Below are 7,962 nucleotides of genomic sequence, written 5' to 3'. Positions count from 1 at the left end.
AGGCAATATGATCAGAATCCCTGAAATGTGGGCTGTACTTTCTAAGTCTTCCAGGCTGCCTCCTGTTCACCAGGCCTAGTGAGTACAGGTCATCATCATAATGGAATTGTGTGCAATCTGGGGACAAGCTACAGTTTTACTTGGTGGGCTGAATCCAGACTTTCTAGGTCAGCGGTTCTCAACCTGTGGGTCGCGACCCCTTTGGTGGTCAAACGACCCTTTCACAGGGGTTGCCTAAGACCATCCTGCATATCAGATATTTACATTACGATTCATAACAGTAGCAACATTATAGTTATGAAGTAGCAACGAAAATAATTTTATGGTTGGGTCACAACATGAGGAAATGTATTTAAAGGGCCAGAAGGTTGAGAACCACTGTTCTAGGTGTTCTTATTGGGGATGTGCGGAAGAGGTCTTTGCTTCTTCACTTGTTGGGGATAAATGAACCATTTTAGCATCATTTAGGCCATAGCAAAGCCCTTTCTTCAGGTGACTTGTTTGGCCACTTTTTTTTTTCAAGTTTCAACTTTAAAGACTCTGATTAATGTTAAACATATTATTGTTTTCTGAAAGTAAAAATGTCTCTCAACCCATCTACTTTCAGTTTAGAAAAAAAATACTTCTAGAAGCTGCAGTAATTCTGTTCAAATATTAAGAAGACCCATGGAGGAACAGATTTCAATTCTAGGCGACATTTCTCTTATTCTCTTCCTCTCTTCCTCTATGGCTGCAGACTGGGTGGATTAGCTCACAAAAGCCATTTCTTTGTTTTATTCTGTTAATAGAGACTTCAGCCTTATTGGCAGCATCTAAGACTCCATTCCAGTTAGGATCAGTCAGTTATATGACCTCACTCTTCTAATGAATCCCTGGTGAAGCTCTTACCCAACCTGATGGCAGGACAGGCTGTGTTGGCTCAGGAAATGTTGTTCTTTGTGTCTGTTCCTTTGTTCTTCTCTGTCCTTTCACTGTAGTCATATATTTGATGCCAGGAGGGACAGTAGCCATATTGCTATCATGAGAAAAAAAGCTGCATCTGAAGAATAGTGAGAGAAGAAGACAGAGTTGCCTGGAGAAGTGACAACTGCCCTGGATTGCTTAGAAATCATATTAAATGGTAAAAATAAGTATTTGTCTTATTTTACCACTAGGAGCCCTGCACACGAATCCGTGCATGAGTAGCTCGCTGCCGCTTGCCTCAGCTGGCCACCCCGCCCACCGACACTGGTAGCTCTCTGCAGCTCATAGCTCGCTGCCCCACCCTCCTGTAGCTCTCTGCCTGCTTCCCCGCCCTCCTGTAGCTCTCCGCTGCTTGTAGATCGTTTGTGATGTTACGGCATCCCAGTTAATTTGCATATTCCTCTATTATTATATTAGATGACGGATTAGCTTATAGTATACACATAACTCACTGAGGTGAACTGTAAATGAAGAAGTTGAGTGTTTTCGTATGTTAGTTCTATAGATTTAGTGATCCTTCATTGTTTATTAAATGATGAGCCAGCTATGTGAAACATTCCTCAGCATGGCGATGATTATGACCATGGCAACAGTGATAATGACAGCCAAGCAGGCCATGACAACCACAATAGATAGCAAATTATTGAGCGCTTACTTTGTATCACACATTGTTCTATTTTAAAGAAGATGAAACTGTGCTTTCAGTTACAGTATTCGCTCAAAATATGATATCTGGGGCGTGGCAGAGACAATTCCATCTGGTCTCTTTGACTCCAGAGCTGGACACCATCCCCACTAACCCTAACAGCTCTACTAGACGAAAGCCTGCATGTGCCACCGTCTCTCAGAGTAACACTGTGGAGCATTTTTGTTTTCTTCCTTGCAGTTATCTTTTTATGAACAGAGACAGTTTCCTCCAAGTGTCATGCTGCAGCTGGGCTATTTAGAAATTCTCTGAGTCTTCACAGAGACTCAATCCTGTGAAAAATATGGAAATATCATAACTTCATATCTCTGGGAAGAGTGACTTGCTTTTCCAAGCATAGAAATATGAATGCAGAAAAAAAGTGTAGACATGTTTGAAAGTACAAAGTGTTTACTTTTTCTTTCACAATGGCTATTAGTCATGAGGCATTACTTATTTTAAATTAATGTTATTGGGGTGACATTGGTTAGTAAGTTTATATAGGTTTCAAGTGCATAATTCTATAATACATCACCTGTATATTGCATTGTGTGCTCATCACCCAAAGTCACCATGTAGTTGGCCCCTTTACCCTGTATTACTGCCCACTCGCTCCCTTCTCTGGTTGCCTCCTTGTTTCATCACGTTCAGACCTGGCAGTTAGCTGGAAGGAAGGAACTGGCCAATTATCCAGACCCCCCTTTACATATTCTAAAGCAGCGGTTCTCAACCTGTGGGTCGCGAACCCTTTGGGGGCTGAACGACCCTTTCACAGGGGTCGCCTAAGACCATCGGAAAACACATGTAATTACATATTGTTTTTGTGATTAATCGCTATGCTTTAATTATGTTCAATTTGTAACAATGAAATTGGGGGTCACCACAACATGAGGAACTGTATTAAAGGGTCGCGGCATTAGGAAGGTTGAGAACCACTGTTCTAAAGAAAATAACAAGCAAACAAAAAATTATAATTATCTTTTCATTCAAAGCTTGAATTAAGTGAAAAGGATGTGAAAAATACACCAAAGAGGGAAATTGCAAATTGAAGGATGAGAAGAGATAGCTAAAGAAAGTGGTAGACAGGTTTGATTAACTGTAGTGAAGGTCATAGTAGAAGTATAATGAAGAAAGTTATTCAAAGTCAGGCATAATTACAGTGCACGATGCGGCATGTTAATTGTGAATGACTGATAGTAACACAGCCCATATGAAATATGTTCTGCTTTTCTGCACTTACAGTGATTGTCATAACACCTAATCTGAAAAAAAAAATGGAAAGAAGAAGCAAAGCATGTGATATTTTCATTCAGATGACTGTTAATACTGCTGCTTACTCCTTTCCATTAGCCACACCCTCAATTGTCTCTGCATTTAGCCTAAGCACTTGTTTTCATGGTTGAATTGGCTAATGTATGAACCCAGACAATATTTGACCACTCTTAAAATTAAAATTGTACAATAAAATCTTCAGCACAATATTTTACCAATGTCACTCTGAATAACTTTTGGATTCCTTACACTGGGACATTTGAGAAAGTGATTCATCTTCTCATAGTGGTTTCCATTCTGCATTTTAAAACATTACACCCTCAACAGCTTTTCCATAAAAACCTGTCGTTGTCCTTCATATTTAAATATGTTATTACAAAACTTAATGTTATTTTTGTAAGACTGATAAAAGTAATAGCTATACACCTTGAGGACATTTTTAGGAAAGTATATATATATAGTAATATATATATGTTTTTCCCCATGTAATATGAACACATTTATATTCCTGAAGCAAAGATATCATCCACCACACACTTACCTTCTGCAGTTATTTTTTATTATATGTATTTCTTAAATTGTGTGGCATTTTTTTATTATGGACATTATTCACATCAAGTGGATTATTATATATCTAGTCATGGGGTAGAAATAGTGAGATAAACTAATAAAAATGATACAAAAATAAGTAAGGCAGGATTTTAAAAAAGAAAGCTGTACCTAAGATGCCACAAACCTGTGTCACAGCTCTCATCTTTTGTAATATGTTACCCCCAAATCCAAACTTTCCTAAGTAATTTTGCTTCCATCCCAGGTGTCTTTAAAGGTCGAGGTGAGCTAAATATTGTGCATTAACAAACACTGCAGCCGTATTCTTCCATCGGACCTCTAGGTTTCCCTCATGCACAGGTGGAAAGAGCATGCATCCTGCAGAAACTCCGGTTTAGGCTCCAGTCTGATAAATTGGGTATTTTATCTTACAAACAATTTGTTTTCTGGCTAAACATGTATCTTTTGTTCCTTGAATTAAATCACTAATCTACAGCAGTTAATTCGAACTGTTAAGGCTCCCTAGCATTTATTCTGTAATATGTCTATTCCAACAAAACCAAAAACGCCTTCCTCTGTTTATTGTCATTCTATAGTCTATAATAAATTACATAAATATATATGGTGTTATACCTGTATCACAGTACGCATACCATATATAATATACTTTGTGTATAGTGTATACTATATATAATTAGACACTAACTAGAATATACATAAATATATAATTTTAACTATATAATTTATGTATGTATTAGGAGCATACACTTTTCATCCAAGTAAACTGGTAGGACAGTAGGGTATATGGTTTCAGAGCTGGCCAGAGAATGGAAATCTATAAGAGTTTGTTCTCTCTCTCTCTCTCTCTCTCTCTCTCTCTCTCTCTCTCTCTCTCTAAAGCAGAAAACAAGTAATCAGCTAAAAATTCATTTGGGAAAAATGTGTTTGGGTTTAAGATGAGAGGAGATGCTATCACTAAGGAAATAAGATACTATAATTTCTGGGCAGTCTTAAGAGCCTACTGGAGATTCTGATCAATTACTATATATTGTGAAATTACTCAGCGATTGTTCTTTTAGGGCCACACTTAGCAGCAGGAGTATAAGTGAAGAGTTTCTATAACCAAGGATGTGGTCCTCTCAAAAGCCTACAACAAAGTAGGAGAAAGTGTGATTAGGATGAGAGTGAAAGATGGTAGCACCAATGAATGGGAGGACCAGTTGTGTGAAAGATTTTTGAGTCGGGTACTAGAGTGAGGTAAAGAGTCAGATAGAGTTTGATTAGGGAGTGGGGTCCATGTATATAAACATTATAGAGGAATTTGTGAACATACAATTTTAAGTTGTCAATGATGTTTTAATAGGGAAGGGTTGTCAGATATAGTCTCATTTCAGGGTGTTTATTCTGCACAATAATTTTTATGGCATTTAATTTAAAAAGGCAAAACAATAAATTTTAAAGATCCCTAAGCCCCTGAGAGGTCCTTTTAATAAATATTTATGTCCTAATAACTAAATGAATATTTATATTCTAAAAAATTGATAACCTTTTAAAAAATACACACAAGCCCTGGCAGAGTGGCTCAGTTGGTTGGAGTGTTGTCCTGTATACCAAAAGTTTGTTGGTTTCATTCCTGTATGGGCACGTACGGGGGGCAACCGTTGGATATTTCTCTCTCACATCCATGTTTCTCTCTTTTTCTTCCTTCCTCTCTGTCTAAAAATCAATGACCATATCCTCAGGTGAGGATTGAAAACATAATAATAATAGACACAAATAGATAATAAATTTATTTTATTCTTGAAGAACCACAGCAACTTTTTAGTAAGATGTGTTTTGAGCTTTGCACAGCTTCTATTTCTTAGACTTTATTTTTTACAGAAGTTTTGGGTTCAGAGCAAAATTGAGAGTAAAATACAGAGCTTTCCACCCACCTGCTGCCCTGACCCATGCGTAATCTCCCACATTATCCACATTTCCTACCGGAGTGGTCCTTGGTTATAACAGATGGACTTACATAGACAATTCATAGTCCTCGTAAGACCATACCTTTCGTTAGCGTTCATTCTTGATGTTGTACACTCTATGGGTATGGACAAATGTGCAATGACATACATTCATACTGTGGTATCATTCAGAATATGTCACTCTCCTAAAAATCCTCTCTGCTCTGTCTATTCATAGCTCACATCCCCACTCAATCCCTATCAACCACTGTGGTGTTTTTTTTTTACTGTCCCCGTAGTTTTGTCTTATCTAAAATGTCTTGTTAGAATCATATAGTATGTAGTCTTTACAGATTGGCTTCTTTCACTAGCCATACATATATTTTTTTAATATTTTATTGATTTTTACAGAGAGGAAGGGAGAGGAATAAAGAGTTAGAAACATCAATGAGAGAGAAACATGGATCAGCTGCTTCCCGCACACCTTACTGGGGATGTGCCTGCAACCAAGGTACATGCCCTTGACCGGAATCGAACCTGGGACCCTTGAGTCCACAGGCCGACACTCTATCCACCGAGCCAAATCGGTCTGTGCATCCATACATATTTAAGGTTCCCTGTAACTTACTTATTCACCAGCCTGCTGAAAGCTTTTTATACAAGATTTTTAAAAATTTATACATACATGTATATTCCATGCTAAGTAATTTATGTAACATTAACTTTTATGTATATGTATATATACTTATCATCATTGACAAAGTTTATTAGGTTGAGAAAAATAAACCTAACTTTAGAAGAATTGAATAATATAATGTAATAATTTTATTCATGTGTAAATCTGTCAATCTGCTATTTTTCAATAATTTATATACTTTGTTACTCTTTTTAAGTATAACATACTTTAATTGTTATCAGAAATGAAACATGCTTTATTGGCTCAATGCTGAGGTATTTGACAAAGTGCATGCTACAAGTTCAGGCTGATGGGCTTATACACTGTTATTTAGTATTCATAGTCACCTAATGTGAAAGATCCTACCAGATAGAGATAGCTAAAGTGCAATGTAGAACAGGTAGAGTTAAAACTTAAGCCATGTATAGGTTTTATGAATATAGACATAAAACGAAGTGTGGTCAATAAATCTCATTTTCAGTGCTATTTAAAGTTGAGACAAAAATATTATTATCCTTGTTCAACAACAATGGGAAAACATTAACAGTATGAGAAACAGATTTGTTAGTTGGTGTTGCTGTTATTTACTATATTTAAATCAAAGGCACTTGATTTAAATACTCATATTTTTAAATGGACTATTGTACATAGCATGACATTTTGCATCAGTAACCATGATTATCTTTATTCTTTATAACTGGGACACATTTCTGGCAATATGTCCCTAACTGCAATTTAGTTGCTGATTTGTGATTGTCTTTCCCCTTCCTAATGAAATAGTTACTAAAGGGTGAAGAAAGCAATACCAGCTTTTCAAATGTGGCTTCAGCTTCTCATTGGAAGTAAATTAGATTCTCTCTTGGACTGGAGTACTATGGTGGTTATTTGACAAGTAACATCTTTGTGACCAGATAAACTTAAGTAAAGCTTTAAGTACTGTATTAAACCTGAATTCAGGTAGAGTTTTATTCTGAGTCCAGTGGTCACTAATACCTACCTTGTGATAGAGACTGAAATATAGTAATGAAGTATACTAGGGACAAGTCCAGCACTCCTTCCCCTCCTTCCCCAAGATAACACATAATATCCCAGGTATCTGTACTGTAACCATCAGAGATGTCACAATAAGGAAACCTTTTATGGCCTGTGTATTGAGAAGCAATGAAGCGTAGTAGGGTTGAGTGTAGGCTTGGGTACTTGCCTGACTACTGGGATTTGAACCCTAGTTTGAAGTTTCTAGGCAAGTTCCTTAACCTCTGCTACATGGGAATGATGCCAAGATTGATGTGAGCAGCTGTAGGAAAGTCCCAGAATTCCAGGTTCTTCTGCACTTGTAGATCCTGCTTTGTGTTACCCTCTTAGAGAGACCAGCAGCTGCTGAGTGTGCTCCTTCCCTGAAGTTTGATGACTCAGGGCCCTTGCCAGAGCCCCTTGCTTGACCCACAGGCAAGCAAGGATGGCTAGACCCTAATGAGTAAGGGCACAGGTAGTAAATAAGGTAGGAGAAGTTGGTTCCTTCAACTCTAAACAACCTTAAAGATCTTCCTTATTCCTACCTGTCAGCCATTTCCCTTATCTCTACAAATTTAGTTTATGATTAGGTTCAAGATTTGCCTCCTTAAGAAATGTGTTTTGAATTAGTCAATTATTTGTATCTCTCTATATAAAAGCCTAAGCGACCGGAACAACTGGCACAACCAGAACGACTGGTTGCTGTGATGCGCACTGACCACCAGGGGGCAGACACTCAACATAGCAGCTGCCCCCTGGTGCTCAGTGTGCTCCCACAGCCAACCTCCCGCGGTTCCTCCCCCCGGCCAGAAGGCTCCAATCACCTGATTTGCCCGGGCCCTGGGCTGGGGCAGGGAACT

Source organism: Myotis lucifugus, unplaced genomic scaffold, assembly GCF_000147115.1.
Source record: "Myotis lucifugus unplaced genomic scaffold, Myoluc2.0 scaffold_154, whole genome shotgun sequence".
NCBI lineage: Eukaryota > Metazoa > Chordata > Mammalia > Chiroptera > Vespertilionidae > Myotis > Myotis lucifugus.
Note: the sequence above shows the minus strand (reverse complement) of the source record.